General features: G+C 41.0%; 1 protein-coding gene across 2 annotated transcripts in view; it reads right to left on the minus strand.

The window, feature by feature from the left end:
- Nucleotides 1–24058, minus strand: part of brf1 (BRF1 RNA polymerase III transcription initiation factor subunit) — a 267788-nt gene that overhangs the window by 28406 nt on the left and 215324 nt on the right. The window lies entirely within an intron of this gene.

The raw sequence follows: 24058 nt of genomic DNA on the forward strand, positions 1-24058 counted from the left end.
CTGAACTAAAAGCAAGTAGGTAATACTTCTGTGTGAAACAGCATAAAATACCCAAGCGTAAAAATAATAAAATTTTTCAGTTAACTGTTTATGTGTGCGCACATGCCTTCATGTTGTCAGTTAACTTATGGCAACTGCATGAATTTCATAGGGTTTTCTTAGGCAAGGAATACTCCAAGGTAGTTTTACCAGACATTTTTTCAGAAATATAGCTTACAGCACCAAGTATTTGTTGGCAGTCTAATCTGCCCCTGCTTAGTTTCCATGATAAGACCAGATTGGGTGCCTTTAGAGTATTTAGGCATGTTCACTTTATAGCTGAGGTGCTTAAAGTTTTATTTTTAGGAAAGATTTTTTTTTTGGCCAAATCACATTAAAATTATGACAGTATATTCTTCCATGCAAAATGATCAGCAGTAGTACTTTTAACATTTTACTGCTTCTATCATCAAGGTTACCCAATATTTGCCTTTTAGATAAGTACACATTTGATAAAACCCAGGCCTCATAAAAAGAAGATAGCAAGAAGAAAGATGAAAGGGGAAATATCTAATAACTGTCCATCTCCAGAAACATCCCTCAAAGACTGCAATTAACCAGAGGTGATGCAAGAGTCGTGGCTTAAGTCTCCTTTTTAAAAAGTGAATGACATTACAGTGGCACAATCCTATGTGTAAACTCATAATATTTAAAATTAGGTATCTCTGGCTGTACAAGTGCAGCCTTAAACATGCCTACATTACATTTAATTGTGAATTAAAAGAAAAAGGTTGAAGAAAAAAATTACCTGCATAGGGTACACTGCATATTAAAGGACAACTTTTACAACCATCTGGAAATAAACACAACATGGACTTTGTTTTGTGATTATCCCTCACTCACGTCTAATTATAAGCCATAAATCATTCCCTCTTGTTTGCAATTCACAGCCACTGATTAAAGCAAATATCTTATTTAAAAAATCAAACAGTCCTCTAAAGTTCCTGTCTAAAGCTAGCTAATCTGATTGCTTCAAAGTACTCAGTAAAGGATAGGGAAGGTTAGTTTTTTTAATCACCTCTAATGTATAATATTGGTATATTAGCATCAGTGCCATCAGTATATTTTGTCTTCAAATAGAATGTTTAGATTTTAAGCCAGGGTAACCAATGGTAATTTACTGGACACAGTAGAACAAACTGAAGCTTAATCCAAACAAGCCAGATATGCTCCTGCTCAGTTGAAAAGAAGACCAGGGAATAAGGGTTCATCCTGTGCTAAGTGGTGTTCTCTTGCATGGAGCCTTGAGCCGAGAGACACTTTAGTTTTGAGTGGACAGAAATGCCGCATTTACTCAACTCTGGCAGCATTGCAGGTGAGATGGAGTATGTGTACCTTATACAAACTTAAATCTAATGCACACCCTAATTTTGGAGACATGATTTAGCCAAAACAAGTGTGCATTAGACTTGAGTAAATACAGCACTTCTTGATACTTCAAGCTCCTGTGCCAACTGCACCTATATCCTGGAGACTCCTGATCTGGCTATACTGATACGTGTCTCGTTATAACCCAGTTGCATTAATGTAATTTTCTCTATGTGAGGTTTTGATTAAAAGGAACTTTCAACTGGCACAAAGAGCAAAAGACAGGGTATTAACTAGGGCTGTTTTCAGGGGCCATGCAAAACTCTTGCTGATTTACTTCCAGACATAATTAAAAGTGATGGTTATCACCTACAAAGTCCCATACAGCTTAGGTAAAAAATTATCCAGCCCAATTTATGAGCAACTAGAATGATTTAGTGGCCCGAGAGTTGGACTATGACTCTGGAGACAAGGGTTCAAATCTCCACTCAGCCATGGAAACCCAGGGACCTTGGACAAGTCACACTCTCTGCTTCAGAGAGAAGCAAAGGAAACTTTCATCTGAACCAATCTTGCCAAGAAAACCTCATGATTTTAAATTGTTTTTAAATGCTGTTGATAGTTTTATTTCACTTTAATGGGATCTTCATTATGTTTTAAATTATATTGTATTTTAATTTGTGAGTCATCTTGAGTCCTGGCTTAAGAAAAAGGGGAGGAGGAGGAATAACCACTTACTTCACTTACTCACTTAGGCGATCCCTCGTAGTTCGAGGACGATAGTCTTCCATCCTTGGTGTCTTGGGGGTGGGTTCTTAGGTGGCTGAAGAGACCTATTCTTGACCCGCATATTCTCCCGCAGTGAGGACATCGGTTTCCAGGTGGAAGGCGGTCCCGGTCAGGGTTGGCTTGACGGGTCTTCCTCTTGGCACGTTTCTCCCTTAAGCCCTCCGTTCGTGCCTCTTCGAACTCCGCAGCACTGCTGGTTACAGCTGACCTCCAATTGGAGCGCTCAAGGGCCAGGGCTTCCCAGTTCTCAGTGTCTATGCCACAGTTTTTAAGGTTGGCTTTAAGCCCATCTTTAAATCTCTTTTCCTGCCCACCAACATTCCGTTTCCCATTCTTGAGTTCGGAGTAGAGGAGCTGCTTTGGGAGACGGTGATCGGGCATTCGGACAACGTGGCCAGTCCAGTGGAGTTGATGGGGTAGGAGCATTGCTTCAATGCAGGTGGTCTTTGCTTCTTCCAGCACGCTGACATTTGTCCGCCTGTCTTCCCAAGAGATTTGCAGGATTTTCCTCAGGCAACGCTGATGGAAACGCTCCAGGAGTTTGGTGTGACGTCTGTAGACAGTCCACGTTTCGCAGGCGTAGAGCAGGGTTGGGAGGACAATGGCTTTATAAACAAGCACCTTGGTATCTCTACGGATGTCCCGGTCATCAAACACTCTCTGCTTCATACGGAAAGATGCTGCACTCGCAGAGCTCAGGCGGTGTTGTATTTCAGTGTCGATGTTGACTTTTGTGGAGAGATGGCTGCCAAGGTAGCGGAAATGGTCAACATTTTCTAATGTAACACCGTTAAGCTGTATTCCTGGCTTTGCAGAGGGATTAGCTGGTGCCTGTTGGAAGAGCACTTTGGTTTTCTCGATGTTCAGTGAGAGGCCAAGCTTCTCGTATGCTTCTGCGAAGGTGTTTAGAGTGGCTTGTAGGTCTTCTTCTGAATGCGCACAGACTACATTGTCATCAGCATATTGGAGTTCTATAACAGATGTTGTGGTGACCTTGGTTTTGGCTCTCAATCTGCTGAGGTTAAATAGCTTGCCATCTGTCCGATAGATGATTTCCACAGCAGCAATAATGCAAAATATACATGTGTGTGCATGTGCCTTCAAGTTGCCTGTTGACTTAACAGGGATCCCATGGATTTCATAGCTCTTTCTATACAAAAATTAAAGTTCATTATAATGGATGTTTTACCTATACAGTGCAAATTTTGACCACTGAAAATTATGCTAATATTAACACTTTTTCTAAATGAAGCCTCTAAGAAATTCGCAAGATCTGACCCAAGCAGAAACACAACTGACAAAGTGATCATGCTTAGACTGTCATTGTACGGCCAATATTATATTTAATTTCCTAGAAGGAATATGTTCTTCTAAATTATCACTGGAGACAGCATTACACATTTTATATGTGCATTGTTGCCTGACACCACATAAATATGTGGCAGGGAACCATGTCTAATCCTACATCCATTACATGAACTCTAGCCTTTGCCAAAGTAAATGCCTCAATCTTTAAAGGACTGAATGCTCTTTGTTATTTTTACTCCTACTGAGCAATAAAGCTGTCTAAAATATATATCCTATTCTGTTCTGTTCTTATGTGATATGAACAACCAGAAGCATGCTCACCATACACATACCTTACACTGTTACACATATCTCTAAACATATTACAAAACCTGCCTGGCTTTAGACTCAAGAAGAAGCACTCAGGGAAAAAGAAGAGCAATCTTACAGTACTGTCACTTCAAAAGGTTGCCATAGTTTTTAATGTTTTTATGGTGAGATGGTACTATTTAATGCTTAGGTTACCCTCAATAATCGTCTAACATTAGCAAAACTGGAGATCCGGTATTAGAATGGTGTCATATCCCGATGCTAAACTGGACCTTCCATTGCCATACAACCCACTCCACAATTCCAGAATACAGTAAAATGAAAATACCTTAAATATAGCAGGATTGGGTGAAGGCAACAGATGTCTCTAAATACTCTGCAGGAAGTTGTGAATGCACAACAGAACCACACTCTTGGCACAGCTTGCAATTATTAGTACTTCCAATAATAAAGTGATTGAGTTAGTTGTGCATTTGAGCCAGTCTCAATTGAAACATTGAATGAAGGGGTGTCCTATTGCCTTCCAGACATTTTTGCTCTACAGGTGGCATAATTCTTTATCACTAGCCATGCTGCGTGGAGAATTAGGGGAGCTGTAAGCCAAAACACCAGTAGGATCAAAGGTTCTCTACCCATAGGATGCAGATGTATTGAGGTTTACTTCCATATCTGATCAAAATGTAAGGCAGTCTGCCTTTTGGCTCTAATTCTCTTCTTAACATCATGCAAGCTCATTTGCTATCAAACTCTTCAGCTCAGACACAACAGAAAAGACTACAAGACTGGTCATAAAATCGTTTGTACTGCTTGCTCTGTCTTGAGTGAACAAGTTTGCTGATCTGGGCAAAGTGTAGCCTATGGATCACACATTGGTGCCCCAGGAATCAAAACTTCCTTCCCGCCAAATAGAAAGAGAACAGACAGTGACCTCAAAAAAGGAGGTCAGTAATGTGGTATAGCTCCCCAAGTGCCCCTGGATGGAACAATGTGGTTCCCTGGTTGTGCACCTTGGAGTTAGCATATTGCAGTTTGTGTGTAAATAACATCATCTGAGAAAGGCTGAGTAGACAGCTTATGTTAGAGGGGAGAGTTTAAATACTAGTGGTGGAAGCAGTTCTAAGGAGCTTCTCCCTCTTCAATGCCAGCCATATATTGCATTTGGCCTTTTAAAAAAAGCAGATAATAAGTAACAGAAATGAAAGAGAAAGGTTAAAACTAAAATTAGAACTAAAGCATATTTCAAAAAGCAGGTATATCATATGGTACAAAACTATCAGGAAGAAAAGAGGCTTTTCTCATAAGAACATTATGCCTCTGTTGATAACGCCACTGGCCTATGTGGAATTATAGAAAATCCAGTATTTGTTTTGAGTGAGATATGCAAGAAGTAAAAATCACACTAGGCAAGGATAAAGGAAGACAGGATGGGGAGGGACAACCAAACACTTGCACAAAGCTGGCAGTAGTGTGATCGAGGTGACCACCCTCCCCCCCAGGACTTTGTAAAAGATAGTTCAAAAATCAAGACTTTATGTTCTATATTCCATATATTTATAGTAGAAGGTGATTGAGACTTTTTACTGGAGTTTACTGTGGATTATCCCTGCACTCTGAGGCAAGAGATAACAACTTCATGAATTGTAAAATCATGCTGCTAAAACTCCACTTTTATGAATCTCCATGCTGGGTTCTCCAGATGTTATGAACTTCGTTCTTATCAAATATTTTCAATTGTTTATATCATTCATGATTCCCCTTTAGGCAATGTAACTCATTTTTATGGATTCTCCCTTATTTCCATGAAATCTACCTATCTGCCTATATGTATTTGTACTCTTTGGGATCCCCGGAAAATATGTATTTTTCCCAGCATGGTTTATATTCCAACTTTATTTTATCTTTTTCATTTTATTTCATATAATTGTCAAGTCATGAAATCAAATAGGAAATATTTTGAACTCAACCTGAACCCCAGAACCTATCCCATTTCCTATGACCCAGGCTTCCCTTCCCAAAAACAAAAGGATAATCTGCCACCGCTAAACCCAATCAAATTCAGATTGCATGGACAATATAGGGCTTGAGTCGCCGAATTCGGAGTGTTGACCTAAAGGTGATTCGCCCCAAGGCAAACATTGTCATATCTCACCCAAAGGAAAAACCAGGACACCTCAGGAAGGCGCCCTGCAGAGCCTGACAATATGGCTCATCACCACCCATCTTTACTTCCACCTCTGACACCCCAAGGCATATCTAAAATCTGTATATGTGACAGAAACCCGGACATCCTTGATTGCTGCCATTAATCCCTTTAGAAATCGGTCTAGCAGGAATTAATCCGATATTTCCTGCCCTGTCACTTCATTGTTTCAATAACTCCCGCCTTCTCCTTCCTGATTGGCCCGAGTAGAGACAAAAGGCAGCTTCCTATTGGGCCAACGGAGCAAGGCGGGAAACGAAAGCCCGCCTTGTTCAACCTTCTAGCCTATCAACGATCAGATGGGCGGGGGAGCAGGGCGGGAAATTCAAAGGGCTGTCAGACTGAAATTTTGTATAAATATGGCTTTATTTTGATTATGTGGTACCCTAGTAGACTGAATGATCGCTACTAGAGTCCTCTTCAGCTGAATTGCTCAATAAAGACTCCTTGGCGGATTTTCCTTCAACTTTGGCGGACCTTCTTCATTTCGGCTTCAGGTTGTATTGCGGCTCATAATTCTCCTTTTGGCTCCGCCAAGGTCCGTTCTCTCAGGACCGGATCGGGTCTCTCCTCAAGGGCCCCGATCCCCTAAAACGCGGTCGACAACAGTAGGATACCAGAACATTTTTCCTCCTCTCGTATTTTTTTTACAATACAAAAACTAGTTTCAAAGGGATTCCCAGTCAAACAGAGCTGTTTTTGGAGGGGAGGGGACATGAAGGACTACATAGTAAGAAGGGAGGGGATTCCATATCCAATTTCTGCTGGGAAAACAAATTTCTCTCCCCTCCAAATTCCATGTCCCATCTATAAACAACGCCCTTTATCAGTCTGTCCATATGTCTGGAAAGAAAACCAACTATTTGTTTTCGAATGCTCATGTTTTCTCTTTCTCCTCCTATGGTTTTATCAGTAATATCCTCTGCTGGGACTGGATGACTAGGATACTGTAGGCTGCCAGTTAATCCTGACTCCTTCCCTGTCATCCTGTTACAGCAGATAGGCTATAATTACCAACGTGTCCACACGGATCCAGAGCACCAAAGCACCTGGCACATCTTGGGTATATAGGGCATTATCCCTTGATGCTTAGCAAGGCAGATTCTCTTCCCATTTTCTGAAACCTCACATGCCATTCAGGTCATGTCAGGTCTCTCACAAGCCTGGCAGGAGAAATCCACATCTGTTTGCAATGCAGTCTACTCAAGCCTGGCAATTCCTCTACACTTCACCAGAGGCAGCTGTTCACATCATTATGTTTCCGCCAAACCCTGACCTAGAATCATAAATACAGCACAATCCTGTGCATTTTTACATGAAAGTAAATCCCACTGAGTTCATGGGACCTTGGTCCTGGATAAGTGCATTTGTGTCTAAGTGTATAATGTCAGCCTGCAAGTTTATTCCAACTGATATTATGTTTATGAAGAAATCTTCTTTGATCCAATGGAGGCTTCCATTAAGAGCAGTGGAAGCAAGATGATTTTCATTGCTTCTGTCTCCCCTGTTTCCACGCCTCTGCTGCTGTTGACATGAAAAAAATGCCACAAAGGCATTTTGCTGAAAAACCCCTATGCTATTAAGAGGTGGCATGATAGCCATATTTAAATATCTGAAAGGTCAAAATGAGGTGAAAGCAAGCTCATGTTGTGCTGCTCCAGAGACTATTATAACATGGATACTGGATTTCAACTACAGGAAAAGAGATCCACCAAAACATTAGGAAGAAAATTCTGATGGTAAGAGCTATTTGGAAGTTAAATACACTTCTTTAGGGTGTGGTAGAGTTTCCTTCTTTGAAGGTTTTTAAACGGAGGATGAGTGGCCATCTGTTTAATTTTGTATTCTTGCATGCGAGAGAGTTTGATGGGATGGCCCTTGGGATCACTTCTAATTCTATGGTTCTATGATTCTATCAAAGTTCATCCCGCAGTAGAATGATTCCAAGAGGAAATGAAATTTTTTATTTTATTTAATGATTAGATGACTATTATGGTTTTATAAGACGTTTACTTCTTGGGAGGAGAGCGATGACAACCTCTATAAAAAGTGAAGAATAGAGACATCACAGTGGCAACGAAAGTCCACATACCCTGTTTCCCCAAAAATAAGACAGTGTCTTATATTAATTTTTGCTCCCAAAGATGTGCTAAGTCTTATTTTCAGGTGATGTCTTATTTTTCCATGAAGAAGAATTTACATTTATTGTTGAACAAAAAAAGAACATTTATTATTTACTGTTCAGTAGTTGTCATCACAAACCAGCATGTCCAGACAAACTGTGAATCCTATCAAGAATTTCTTGTTTCTACCATTATTTCCATGTATAACAATCTACATTTACCGATCCTGCATGCTCTGATGTTCTGTTTGGCGTGCATGCTTCCAAACAAAAACTTTGCTAGGTCTTACTTTTGGCGGAGGCCTTATATTTAGCAATTCAGCAAAACCTCTACTAGGTCTTATTTTCAGGGGAAGTCTTATTTTCAGGGAAACAGGGTAGTTAAAGCAATGGTATTCCCCGTAGTAACCTATGGATGTGAGAGCTGGACCATAAGGAAGGCTGAGCAAAGGAAGATAGACACTTTTGAACTGTGGTGCTGGAGGAAGATTCTAAGAGTGCCTTGGATGGCAAGAAGATCCAACCAGTCCATACTCCAGGAAATAATTCCCAACTGCTCACTGGAGGGAAGGATATTAGAGGCAACGATGAAGTACTGTGGCCACATGAGAAGACAGGAAAGCTTGGAGAAGATAATTATACTTGGGAAAAAGGAAGGAAAAAGGAAAAGGGGCTGATCAAGGGCAAGATGGATGGATGGTATCCTTGAAGGGACTGGCTTGACCTTGAAGGAGCTGGGGGTGGCCACGGCAGACAGGGAGCTCTGGCCTGGGCTGGTCCATGAGGTCATGAAGAGTCAGAAGTGACTGAACAAAAATGGTTTTATTTTTAAAATTAAATAGATTTAAATGGCGGGGTGGGGAAACTTGGCTTATTTATCTTCTTTCAGGTGTTGTTGCTGCTACTGCTATTTTTCCAGACTCAAGCAAGAAGTGAAAAGGCCACCACTGTCTACTTTCCAGTTAAAGAATACTAGATCCTTGTACAATTACAGAATAGTAATAAATAACCAGGGAGGAGGGACAACTTATTGGTGAAGTGCACCTGTTGCTACCACTATAAATATATGTGATCATTTGGACTGAGATAAGCTCACACAATATGTTGCAGCATTTCAAAGTAAGCCTTTCCCACACTGATAGCCTACCCTTGAGTAGTTTTTGGCTTTAACATAACAAAAGAAGAGTGTGCTCCTGAACGCATCCTAAATATGAAGTACCCAATCTCTTCAATTATGTGTTACACATTTTTCTTTCTATGTTACATTTTTTTTCTCTGAAAAAACTGAAGACACCCATGGAGGTCAGGAGAAGGAGACAGGAAAGAGGAGTTGAATTCCTCCAGCAAAATCACTTGCGGTCAGAAAGCTTCCATATTTTGATTTTTCTTTTATTTTGGAATACAATATCATTGTGGAATAAGCTTGTGCCTTATTCATTTGCTATTTGGGATGCAAGGCTGGAGAGAGTGACTGAGGATATGTGAAATGATGGGAAACCAAATTTTTTGGCTCCTGCTTTCATCTTTGAGGCAAAGGCTGTGGCATCCTGCTCCTTAGTTTCTCAGATTCTTAGTGTCTCTCTAGCCTGAGGAGAGAGAGACAAACATGCAGGAGCACTCCAGGCACTACCTCAAAGGTAGAAGAGGACAGCTGGCAGCAAAAAGTTTCGTGTTTCAGAGATTATGGATTTCAGATTTCCAGATAAGGAAGGCTAAACCTGCACTTATTTGAATTTACAAGGGTGAAATCCAACAATGCATGAAGAGGACTTCCCTCCCCATCTCCGTTCATTCCAAAGAACTTCTGAAAATCAGCTACAGTGGATCCCTCCTCAAAATCTTAAAGAGTCTGCTCCCTTCAATGTCATGCATATTTGAAGAAACCAATCCTTTTTTTCCTGGCAATGGAAGAGTCTCCCTCCTTTTTCTAGCAATGAAAGAGGTTCTACTGCCAAGGGGCCCAAATATAGAAGCTAACAAGCCCTAAGATTCCCTGGGTAATTTAGCTGTTTTGACATATTGAGCTGCACTAGAAGATCAATAAAGATGCTCTTCTGTTATTGTTGCTGTTCTAAACTTCTAGCTGACAACCCTGCATGCAAAAGCAATAGCTGTAGACATGACAGTGAGGAAAGCAAATATTCCTGGATGACTTTAGTTACGTTAAAAAGGAAGGCAAACAACATAACTGGAAGGACACGTTCATGCATGCTTGCACTACACCATTCGCTGTTCAGACCAGAAGGATTTATGCTGCACATAAGTAGATGATTAAGCCAGGGCTACAGTAACAACTTCAAAGGTTGCTATTAATACATTTGACAATTTGCCTTTAAAGCAAATGTGAACCAAACAAAGCATCACCAAACTCCACACAGCATAGCAGTAAAGCCAACTAGAAGAATGCTATTTTCTACCGATAGGGTTTTGTTTTGTTTTTTGCTAAATGTCATGTAATGTTAGATCAGATATAGTGTTTTTCTATATTTCATGTAATGTTGGATTAGATAGGGAGCCAGTGTGGTGTAGTAGTTCGAGAATTAAGCTTTGTATCTGAGGACCATGGTTCTCATCTCTGCTCAGCCATGGAAACTAGAGGTGTATAATTTGGCCAAAAGGCATGCCGTTTCGGAGTCTATTTTCAACTAACCCCTCATTCTGTTTACCGGGAAGTTACTCAAATCAGGAGGGGTCTTGCCATTTTCATTCAGCAAAGATTTGGCCCATTGCCACAATGGGAAAGGCTCAATCCTCAGTCATTTTAAAGGCCTATCTGCATGAAACCTACCAGTTTTAGAGCCCATTTACAACTGCAGCCCTGCCAACTTTCAAAACAATTCACCAATCTACTGATTTTTAGAAGTACTTTTAAGGTTTTACCATGACATTTAAAATAACACAAACAGCAACAGAGGGTTCTGGGAATTGTAGTTGCCAGCTGTGTCCATTCTTAGCTAGTCAGAGCATGGACACAACAGGCTTTTTATTGGCTGAGAAACAGAGAGAGAGAAAAACTTCAACTCCCATTATGCTCTGAGATGAACTCAGGGACTTTTCAATGCCCGCCCCATGCAAATGCTCCTGGGAAAGGGCATTCCCAGCAGGGCCCTCTCTGGAGGAGGAACCTAGGAAACTTTCCAAAAAGAAACTGATTTTTTCATGGCAGGAGCGACTTGAGAAACTGCAAGTCGCTTCTGTTAGGAGAAAATTGGCCATCTGCAAGGACGTTGCCCAGGAGATGCCCAGATATGTGATGTTTAGGCTTCTCTCAAGTCCCCGCATGGGGTGTTTGAGCTGACAGAGGATGCTCACCTGCTCTCCCTGGATTCAAACCACCGACCTGTCAGTCAGCAGTCCTGCCAGCGCAAGGGTTTAACTCATTGTGCCACCAGAGGCTCCACAGATGCTTTTGCTGGGGGAGGGGGGGAGGGAGAAAAAGACACTGCAATAATCCCATCTTTTTCAGGATCCCCACTCCAGACCCCTGTCTCAGGTATATTGCAGATTTAACTCCATCCCCCCTTTTAACCAATAAAATCCGGCTCCCTTAATCCGTTTTGATCAGTGAGATAAACTGAGTTCATTTTTGTGTTGCAGTGCTAGATTAGATACAGGGACACTGCTATCCAGCTTTAGCCTTAGTACTGCCTGTAGAGCTGACCTCACAGCTTTGCTATAAAACCTGTTTTGTTGGTTAGCTGGCAAACAGCCTTTTCAAGTTGGAGGCTTATCTGATATAGATGAGAAGGTAGCCCTTTGGGGCCACCAGCATTTTGTAGGATATATTATCAGTCAAATCATACCAGCATCATCAGAAGAGCCATTAGGTTCATAAAGCAGTCATACCAGTTGCACATATGAAGTCCATCAGCAGAACGCATGCCCAGGAAGATTGGCTTCTCAGGTTCCTTAGCAAGCAATAGATAAGAGCATACGACCTCTAGCAATAGAACCATTCTTAGGAAAATGAGCAACCTCCCCCACCCCAAACCATAGCCCACCTAGCATTCAAAGTCCCTTCATGGTAATGCAACAGTCCTCTCCCGCTGTTACAAGCCACTGGTATTAAATGGCATAATTTTTATGTAATGCCTCATTATTGCCTCTGGCTGATGTTTAGGTTGTGGATACTTTTACTTCTGTAGCCAAAACAACAGCATCTACCCACATGAAAGAGAGATTTACTAGGATTGGATACTATATAAAGAAATCTTTAGATGCTAGCTGACAACACATACCCAGTTCCATAAAGGCAAATTGACAGCTATAGGACAATGGGAAGGAAATTAAATTGACTGTTCCATGTTATCATGACTGCCTGTTTAAAACAGTGAACTGAAGAGTATTTCAAATTAACTGATGTGGAGAGCAAGCAATCTGATCCCCCAGCATGCAAGAGACTACTACCCTATCTGTGTCTATTGGCTACCAAGGTTGGTTGGTTGGTTGGTTGGTTGGTTGGTTGGTTGGTTGGTTGGTTGGTTTCTTTCTTTCTTTCTTTCTTTCTTTCTTTCTTTCTTTCTTTCTTTCTTTCTTTCTTTCTTTCTTTCCTTCCTTCCTTCCTTCCTTCCTTCCTTCCTTCCTTCCTTCCTTCCTTCCTTCCTTCCTCCCTCCCTCCCTCCCTCCCTCCCTCCCTCCCTCCCTCCCTTCCTTCTTGGAAATTTCCTATGGACGAACAATGGCTGAAGAACTAGCAACAGTCTTCTAAACCACAACTTCTTTTAGATGCCTCCTTAAAAATAAACCTGCACTTTGAGTTAAAAGTAGTTTGTGGAGAGGGGTCAGAAATTGGAAATAAGAAATGCTAAGAAAAGATCCAAGGCAAAAAGGAAGGTGAAGAACATAAGAGTATTTTAAAATTATTCTGCCTGTGATATCAGCCTAACTGAAGGATTCAGTCAGCTTCTTTCTTTTTTCAAAAGCAGGACAGATTAATCTATAATCAAGTTATGGAAGATCCTTCCAACGGTGGTGTCAGATATAATAAAAACATTTCAAAGAGAGTGGGAAAAGGAGGGTGTTGTGCAATTAGGAGTGTGATTCTAGAGATTTTCCCCCTACCATCCTCTTGCTCTCTTTCACTCTCTTTCTTTCTGACAATGTTGTACAGTACCTTGTGCCTCAGGGCTCTCACCATATGTAGAAATCACTCCACTCTCAGGCCATCATTGCACAATGATCAAAATCCAAGGAAGATGTTATCCTTCAGGAAATGTAACAGCCCGGAACAGTATGAACTAGCTGCAGGTTTAAGAGATATGCACAGGAAAGAGAGGGAGGAAGAAACTTAAGGAGAAAGAGATGTTTTCTTTTTCTTTTTTTTCATGGAGGCCAAGAGCGAATATAAATGTATGTCTTGCTCCCAATGGTCACAAGCCTGAATTTGATGTAATGAGGAATAATGGGTTAGAGTATGTTAAAAGAAAACAGAGATGCTTCATGCCTCCTGAACTCCATTTTTCTCTTGGAAACACTGCCAGTCTCCCCTCTCTCACACTTCTATTTTATGTAATTCCATTGAGAAAAAAGTAAATGCTGTGAAGAAGGGAAAGTCAGCTTGTCTCCAAATGGGAGAAGGGTTGAGCATCCTTCGTAGGGTGCAGAGCAATATTCCCAGCAAACATAGTGTGCATCAGGTTATAAGTAGTTTCACTGAGGCGAAATGAAGCCTCAGTGGCACCTCTCTATTTCTGAAGAATGTATTTAACCAATCCATTCCGTCAGGCAAAATACATAATTACTTAAGTATTTTTATAATCAAACACAAGCATGTTGGATTATTGACGGTGTTCTTTGACTATCGATAATCATTTTCTCAAGATATCAAAGATAATTTCAAATTCTACAAACCTAGGACCAAAATGACTCTTGTACTGGCGATGAGATGATGATTATGATCCCCTATCACTTTAAATGGGATAGGATGGGATATACTGAATGCCAATAAAGCTGGTAATTACTTTTGTTTTGTGCTGGATGCAATTAAGAAACTTACAAAGCAGTCAGGAAGGAAGAAGCACAAAGGGCAAAGAAGATTATACTTTTTAGTTGACCAATTTACTAGGGAAAATAGAAAAGACGGGTCATCAGAACCAGGTAGTGCGTTCAGAAAAGGTCAAGAGAAAAGCCGCCTTTACGTAGAGAGCATCTGTTCCAGCCCACAGTCATTTTCTTGTGGTCATTAAAAGGAAAGATTACTGCACTCTCAAGTACGTGAAGCAAATCCCTGATAGAAACTCACCATCTGGAATCTACAAAAATGGGAGGGGGTGTGTGCATCTTCTGTCAAACTGGCACTGCAATCTTAAAAAACAAAAAACAGAAGCTTGGAAAAGAAGTTCAATTGCCATAGTGCATCCCCAAGTTCATCCTTGATTCAGTGATGCATGCCCTGGCAACTTCCTGTTGTATTACTGCCTTATGTTTCAATGGGGCTGAATATGGCAGTAAGACTGGTAGCTGCAGCTGAAAAATTAAAACCATTTTAAAAGAACATAATAAAACGTAACACAAACACATCCAAAAGCTTAAAGCAGCAACAGAATAAAACTACCAGATACTTTCAATGCAAAAGTCTAAGAACTACAAGAGAAGAGCTAAAAGCATCAGAGAATTCAGGTTTTTCATTGATATCATAATACAGATAACAAAATAGTATTTCACTAGGGAAAATATTCTACTGTCACAACCAAAAAAGGTTTTCTACTTAGCAGTCACTCACTTTGTACATTTTCTCACCGGACCTACTCTGTTTCATAGAATCATAGAGTTGGAAGAGACCTCCAACTCCATCCAGTCCAACCCCCTGCCAAAAAGCCGGAAATTGCATTCAAAGCACCCCCAACAGATGGCCATCTAGCCTTTGCTTTAAAAACCTCCAAAGAAGGAGCCTCCACCAAACTCCGCGGCAGAGAGTTCCACTACTGAATAGCTCTCACAGTGAGGAAATTTTTCCTAATGTTCAGGTGGAATCTCCTTTCCTGTAGTTTAAAGCCAGTTCCGTGTCCTAGTCTCCAGGGCAGCAAAAAACAAGCTTGCTCCCTCTTCCCTCTGACTTTCCCCCACATCTTTATACATGGCTATCATGTCTCCTCTCAGCCTTCTCTTCCGCAGGCTAAACATGCCCAGTTCTTTAAGCCGCTCCTCATAGGGCTTGTTCTCCAGACCCTTGATCATTTTAATCACCCTCCTCTGGACACATTCCAACTTGTCAACATCTCCCTTCAATTGCAATGCCCAGAATTGGACAGTGTGAGATTCCAGGTGTGGTCTGACCAAGGCAGAAAAAAGGGGTAGCATGACTTGATTCCTGTCTGGAATTCTTCTGTTTTCAGAGTGCTGCTCCTTATTTACTGTTCTGATTTTGGAGTTTTTTTAATACTGGTAGCCAGATTGTGTTCATTTTCATGGTTTCCTCCTTTCTGTTGAAACGTTCAGCAAAGGACAAGAGGGATCCTCTCACATCTGCAGGAGTCTACTGTATACCATGCAGCTGTGGACAAGTGTATGTAGCATTTGTTGGATTTTCTTCGTGGATCTCTAGAAGCCATTGAAATCCACAAGCATGTGGACAACTTCAACAGAAACCATGAAAATAAACAAAAACTGGCTACCAATATTTTAAAAATCCACAATCGGAATAGTAAATAAGGAGCAGCACTCTGAAAACAGAAGAATTCCAGACAGGAATCAATTAGGGGCAACTAACGACTCTGAACAAAGGATTCCCCCAGGCCAGGATGCGAGGCTGGGAAGGCCATTTAATGCTAACAAAGGTGATTAATTACAACATTCATGCTGGCCTCCAACAGACAAGAGTTCTTCCCCCCCACCCAGGAACGTCTACAGATATATAAACCTTCCTTGCTTAGTTTCTCCATACCTTACAACCTCTGAGGATGCCTGCCATAGATGTGGGAGAAAGGTCAGGAGAGAATACTTCTGGAACATGACCATACAGCCCGGAGAACATACAACAACCCTGTGATTCCGGCCATGAAAGTCTTCGACAACACTTTGACTAGTTTGCCAGAAGATCATGGGGGACCTTGTTGAAGGCCTTACTGAAATCCAGGTACGCTACATCCATGGCATTCCCTGCATTGACCCAGCTTTCTTAGGCCTATTAACTTTTGAGGACCTGTATGGCTTGAACCCTTAGAATATGAAGCACAAATTTATTCCTCATGTTGTACACAGATCCCAAAGGCTTTTTCTAAACAAGGTACATGTAAGTACATGTAACAAGGCTTTAGTAGTAATGACACCCCACTTATGGACTTCCCCCAGAAAGGTCCATCTGAAACCTACAATGTCTTTGGCCATTCTAAATCATTTACAATATACAATTATGGTTGGAGTTATCAACAGACTTCCTTTTTAAAGCTAAAATATGCTGGTACTTTTGGCCCACTCTTCTGCCTTTGGCCTCACCAACCACTGACACTGGATCTGACCCTTGGACTGAAACAGATTTCACACCTTTTCTTTCAAGTTGACCTGTAAACCATCCATCCAAAAAAAGTACAATATTCTTTTCAACCTTATCTATCTATCTATCTATCTATCTATCTATCTATCTGGACACAGGTCCGCAGACTGGGGGTCCTCCTGGATTCGGAGCTGACTCTGGAAGCTCAGGTGTCAGCAGTGGCTGGGAGGGCTTTCGCACAATTAAAACTTGTTCGCCAACTGTGCCCGTACCTCAAAGAGCCAGATCTGGCCACATGGTTACATCTCATATGGATTACTGCAATGCACTCTACGTGAGGCTGCCTTTGAAGACGGCTCAGAAGCTTCCATTAGTACAAAGATCTGCAGCCAGGCTGCTGACAGGAGCAAGCTATAAGGAACATAACATCCCCCTATTAAAGCAGCTTCACTGGCTGCCTATGTTTTCAGGCCCAATTCAAAGTGAAGGTTATTACCTACAAAGCCCTACACGATTCAGGTCCAGTCTATTTACGCAACCACATCTTCCCCTATGAACGTGTTTGGGCCTTAAGATCTGCCAGGGAGGCCTTTCTCATGGCCCCACCTCCGTCACAAGCATGGTTGGTGGGAGCAAGGTAGAGGGCCTTCTCAGTAGTACACACACACACACACACACACACACGGCTTTGGAACACCCTCCACAGAGAGATTAAGCAAGCATCCACACTCATGTCCCTTAGGAAATAAAATTGGCCTCTTCTCACTCCTCCATCTCATGCCTTCCTATTAAATATACAGGTAGAACTGTCTGAGCTGAGATCCTAATAGTTTAGTTATCAGAATCACTACACTGGCAAAAGGTTAGGGGAGAAGGGGAAAGCAGATAGCAAAGGTAATGGCCAATGAGCTCTGTTTCCCAAATGCATGGCTTCCAAGAGGTCAATGGAACAAAATTATTATAAGAGATGTGGCTTTGAAAGTTGCTTGAGTCATGTGCCACATTATGGAACTCAGTTTGCACTGGGCATAGCTATGTTGGCAGGAGCAAAAGGCACAGATACAAAGAAATTCAAAGCATAACAAAGAGGGCTGTCACACTAGCATACCGCCCCAATAGGATCCCAGCCAAGGTTCCCTCGCCGGTTAATAGCACATCCAGAAATGAGCTGATTTGCTTTAAGAAATTGATGCAGATGGGGAAATGGCTTAACCTCTTCTCTCTGCGCCATTTCTCTAAGCCAATCAAGGCCCACTGGGGTTGTTTTAGCAGCAGTGGCCAAAACAACATCAACAGATTCGAGAAATTCAATCACAAGTCTGAAACAAAAATCTGACTTAGCCCCTGAAAAAACCAACTTTCTTCCAGTGCCATCAGGGAGATATGAACATGATGAAGGATTTCAATCTGCCAGTATAAACCGATTTTCAATCCCCCCCCCCCAAATTTCTTGTGACCTGCTTTGGCAGGTATTCAAAAGGTAACTATTGCCATGGGAACAGATGGTGATCAAGCAGACAATTGGCAGCATTCTTGAAAACCACACTGAGAGGGTGTTGAACAGAAGTCTGGTCAGGCATCCAAAATCAGCAAGGATACACAAGCGGCTGCCAGAATCCTCTCTGTTACAGCAGACAAAATGCTGCAAGTAGGACAAACAGGTAGCTATCAGAGCTGAATGGCAGGTGTTCAGTGCTGTATCACTCCATACAAATCTAACTTTAAGGAAGTGGTAGGACTTATCAGTGAGCAGGTATCATCTGCTATCCTTCTCTAGTTCCTTTGCGTGTAACTGAAATTCACTCATAAACAACATATTGCTGTGAGCAATCCTTGTCATGCAAAACATTTTGTCCTGAATTCTTGTGGGCAATTAAGACTCATTCATTTTACAAAACCACTCCTGGTGGAAACAAAAACTGGTACAGCTGGATTATCAATTTAGACCAAAGCAGCTGCATGTATTTTTTGATTCTCCATGTGGTCTGCCATGAGGTGCACCTTTGGTTTTCAATCTATCACTATACTCTTGGGCATAGATTCGCATCAAGGAGGAAGCTTACACCAGTTTTTCCTCTGCACAACTTTCTGAATTAAAATTGTCCTGTGATGGAAACACACACGGGCATCAAGTGCATAATTATATAATAGATTATTCTGGCTAGGTCTCAAAACAACCAGGGCTTTTCATGCACAACATCTAAATAGGTGAATTTTTTAAAAAGCCAAACCTTTATTAGGATGGGGATGGCAAGGAGGACGACAACAACAACACTTTTAAATAATATAGATTCAACTTCAATTTGCAAGTGAATTTGCCTTCTTGATGTTGCTGCAATCCTTACTCTTTGCAAGGCATTCAGTTCACACTAGATGTGGCCACAACAGCAAGAATGAAAAACTTTGAATTTTTGATCATGGTGGGTTTTTGTGAGGACTAGAATATATGGTGAGCAACGCAGAAACCAAAGGCCTGAATCAAACTATTTACCAAAGACAGGCTGGATGCAGTATTATTCATTAGAGGATGCTGGGCATGAACAGCTGCTCTCAATCAGACGGGTGATGTAACCCTCCCTATTGTCAGCAGAAATTCCCCCACACGCCTGCAGCGCTCTCTACTCTTTGAAAGGCAACAATGTGCTTCTTTCACATCAGCATTCATCGCTACCACTTAATGGATGGGAATCTCATGCCTTTGCTAGATTTTGCAGCCGCTTGTTTTAATGCACTGAGGGCAATAGATATAAATGTCCACATGTTACTGAAGAGACTGTGGGAAAACCTGACATTTCGTAGTACAAAATGGGAATTGGAAACTGGATTGCTACTTCTCAGCTGTTACATAGCCAAGCAGAGGCATAAAATTATTGGGAGAAAAGGATTGGCGGGAAGTTATTAACCTTCTTCTCTACTACTTTCCCACCTTAAACTAAATTTAGTTATCAAATGCATATCTGCTGACCTAAGCGGGGGGTGGGGGGTGGGGAAATATGTGGAGGAAGGATCAAGTCCCAGTTCCTACGTGCCACTTCTCCAGCCCTATAAATGTTCCCACTTCCACCACTTTGTAGCAAAGGAATCTTACTCAGTTCAAGCATCAATCATTAAATCAAGGACTCCGACCAGATCTGTTGCTTTAGGGCCTGCTGTAATAGGTGAGAAAGGGGTTGCTGCTGCTCAATCACATAGTCGCCTCTGACTCTTTGTGACCTCATGGACCAGTCCATGCCAGAGCTCCCTGTCTGCTGTCGCTGCCCCCAGTTCCTTCAAGGTCAAGCCAGTAAGGGGAGATATAAATAAATTAAGCATGGTGCAGATGAAACAGATTGTAGTTGTGTGTCTTCAGGTTGTTTCCGACCTACAACAGCCTTAAGGAGAACCTATCACAGGGTTTTCTTAGAAAGATTACTCAAAAGAGGTTTACCATTGCCTTCCTCTGAGTCTATGAGAGTAGCATTTGCCCAAGGTCATGCAGTGAGTTTCATGACTGAGCAGGGATCTGATCCTTTGCCACCAGAGTCATAGTCCAACACTCAAATCACATTATAGTGGCTCCCACTAAATAGAACAAAGGAAGAAAAGCTTTTCCCTCTCTCATAATACTAGAATGCAGTGTCATTCTGAAGCTGAACCATGAAAGATTAAGTACAGAGAACCAATGTGGCATGGTGGTTTGAGAGCTAGACTCCAGGAAACCAGAGTTCAAAGCCCTGTTTGGCTATGGAAACCCACTTAGTGACTTCGGACAAGTTACACTCTCTCACCCTCAAAGAAAGGCAAACCTCCTATGCACAAATCTGTCCAGTACACTTGAACAGTTTGCTGTCACAGAATGTAGTAATGGCTGCCAATATGACAATTTTAAAAGAAAGGTTTCGTGGAAATTTGGGTCATAGGCTAGTCAAGATAACTATTTAGCACCTCCGGTATCCCAGACACTATCCCTGTGCATATTGGTTGCTGGGTGTAAGATGAAGGATGCAGTTACACTCCTGTCAAAGCTGATGAGAGGTAATGGATCAGTTCCTGTTTAAACAGAATGCTGGACTAGGTCAGATCTTTCTCGTATTCTAAAGATCATGCCATCTGCCATAACAAAGAGATAACACAGTAAACTGATGTGGATGAAATTTCCTGTAAGTATCTGGTTAACCACTTCAGGAACAACATGTAGATATACTGTGGTCTGATTTAGTACAGCTCTTTTTGTGCTCTTACTTAAAGTACTGCTCCTCAAAAAGATGCAGCCCACAAGTTGGTGCTGGCCTGTTGCCGGTAATTGATTAATTTTTAGTAAAGTATGCAAATATGATAATAATATAGCATTCAAAGAGTATTGGTCACTGTTAGTCAGGCATTTTAAATATTTTGAGAAGTAGTATTTTATAGCACAGTACAATACCTGTACCCATGGCACTGATATCCATAGTTTCACTGATCCATGTCTGAAAAAATGTTTTCTCTGGGCACTTTCTAGGTCCTCCAGTGCAATTCTATGGAATTCTTGGACCAGAAGTCCTTCATTTCAATAGAGGTTGCTATTATCTGCAGTTTTGAATATTCACACAAGTCTGGGAATATATCTTTAAACTATCTTTATCCCGACTGAAAGAATGATTTCCCATACACCTCCTCTCTCTCCCTTTCCATCAACTTTGGAAACATTTTTTTCTGAAGTATAGTTAATGGTTTTTTTATAACATAACAGAAATGTTGTTAACAGTAACAACAAAAAATCTGATGCTACCCTCATATCGTGAGCCAATCTTCCCTCTGCTAAACAGTCAATAAGAGTGCTAATGGAAAGAGTTGAAGGCAAAACAAATCTGCCACTTTTGATCAATCATACACCCTTGTGTCGTCAATACACTTCTATTGTTGTGACAAAATTGCCTCTGGTTATTTAGGATGCAAAATTGATAAGAAAACATACCTGCATACTAATGGCCAATACAACACAAATTTAATAAAGGTTTTGGGAAGAATGAGTATATGAGCTAGCTTGTCATTTGGACTTGGCATCATAATTTTGCAGAGGGAAAGAGAGTATCTAAATGCCACTAACCATTTAAGTCCATTTAAGCTAAGACCATTGGAAGGTAGCTCAGTCAATTGCTAAGGTGAGCTTGATGTGGAATCACTATATGTTACAATGGGTTTCCTTCCAGGCCAATACAGGAAGAGTTCGTAACACTGCAAGCTATACCTTATAAGCAAAGATCAAGGCTTTATTTATTCATTACAATATTTGTTTAACAACTGTGATACTGGTCTCTGACACATTGAGACAAAGGCGACTGGTCTCTCACATCAGACAGCTCAAGACACATTGCTCTCTGTGAACTATAAATCAAACCATCCTGCTTTTCTCTTGTGCCCTGAAAGCAGCACAACCCACTCCATCAGCTTCAGTGGGACCAACTGCAATGTGTTTCTTCTTCTCAATGAAGACTTGGAAAAACTATTTTTTTAAAAACTATCACCAGAATGCTGTTAGTATCATAAGTATGCAAAAGCTATCCTCCAGAAGGTTGGATGTTTTTGTCCAATGCTGTTCAAAGTTGTGGAAGTAAAGATGTCCATGTTGTGCCAAAGTGCACAGTTGAACACAAAAGTTTTTGAAGATCAGGACATCTGTAGGGTTATCAAGATGCTTTTTATAAAGCGATTATCCTTCCAAATCCATCATATGCCATTCAGAGCACCAGGACATTAACTGCCTATTTTCTGGGTTGAAGTGTATGCACCTAAAACTGGGCAGCTAGAACAGACAAGGGGCTAAGACTGTCTGCCCCAGAAGCTTATGGATCCAGATGGATTCCTGAAGGCTCTTGGGAGGTTTCCTGTGACCTTGACAGGAGATTCTATCAAAATTTTGGCATTTTCCATTTTGCACACCAGAATGTTAAGCACCTATATTCTCTAGCATGTTTTTCCTTTTTTTGTTTTTGTTTTGCAATTACCTCAAAGTTCAACTAGCTCTTGCTCTTATTTATGTATCCTACCACCCTAGCAGGGTCTACATACAATCCACAAACATAAGATGGCACCTCTGCTTTTTTTACTGATGAACCATATTTCACCTCTGATTCTACCTGGCAAGAAAAAGAGGAAAAGGCAATGCTGTCAAATGTGATTTGTTACCCCTTCTCTAAAATTCATCTCTTTTCTTAATTTCTTTATCTCTTGAGTAAAGAAAGATACCCGCTCTATCCTGACAGCACTCCTAGTAGTCTCCTGTCACTGCACTGGATTATGAAGTGACAGGAAACTGCAACTTACCCAAATTCACATGTGAGAAAGTGAGTATGACTTTAATTTATTCAGTATATATGATCTACTGCTCCTCCTTTCCCAACCAACTATCTTTGCTCCTCATTCAGAATAAAAATATTCAACAGCACTAGAATGCCAATACACTGCCAGAGGCTTTGGTAGATCAGTTCCTTGTTAATTCAGCTGCAGGCAATGGAGGACACACATTAGCTCCATTCAAGGTCATTCCCATGAGTCAGCTCAACTATCTTTAGCAGCTTCAATAAGGCAAGTGAGCATTAACTCAAAGACCAAACACCTCCCATTATAGCCAGAAGTTCTTTCTCACTTTTGTGGAAAACATCTGAAGGAAAATTGAAGGGCGAACAATCTGAAATTCAAAGCAATTGGACTCCCCACCAAATACGATTAAAACAAATAATCCAATGGAAAATCTACTTTTCAATTACTAACTTTCCTATGCAAAACTGGTGAGCCAATTTAATTATAGCTCAACAGTACTTTTGGCTGGCTGGGCAGGTTGCTTTAACATCTTCCTCTTCTTTCCCTTTAGATTAAAAATACCCTGTATATAATTCTGATGTGGCAGACTGTAATCCTCCTCCCCACCCTAATGTGTTGAGAATTGGGGTTGTCTTTGTGCCACATTATTATTGTTCCTGTGTGATACTATTTCCATAGTCACAAACACCCTCCCAAATCTACATCTTTCTGCACCAAGAGATGGAGGTCTGTTCACCTGGGACATAAGGGGCGGATATTTCTACATACTCTCCTCCTGTCAGAAACAAGGCTACAACAATCAGAATTAGGACCTCACTCACTGATGGGAATGAGTGGAAACATCATCCTTCTGAGGACCTCCATCCCTCAGTGAAATTATTATCTGGTAAAGGGTCAGATCAGAAGATTTTACATATGTAACTAAGCAGACTGTATAGAATATGATTTTTCTTACTTTATTAATTTTCTTCCCAACTTTACTCTTTAAAAATGAACACAGATGTGAATTTTGTTTTAGAACTGGGTGTCATTTCTCAAGATATCTTATTATGTATAAGCAAGTATTACAATATCTGAAAAACTCCAAAATTCAAAACCCATCTCATCTCAAGCATTTTAGATAAGGGATACTCAACCTGTGTGTGCAGTTTTTCCACAGGACATCTTTTTTATTTTTGAAATGGAAATATTTTATCATCATTATTAAACCTTTCCTGTTTTTTATGTAGTCATTCAATTTAATGTTTGGAAAAACGAAAAGTTGTTCGTT

Source organism: Anolis carolinensis, chromosome 1 (genome assembly GCF_035594765.1).
Source record: "Anolis carolinensis isolate JA03-04 chromosome 1, rAnoCar3.1.pri, whole genome shotgun sequence".
Lineage (NCBI taxonomy): Eukaryota > Metazoa > Chordata > Lepidosauria > Squamata > Dactyloidae > Anolis > Anolis carolinensis.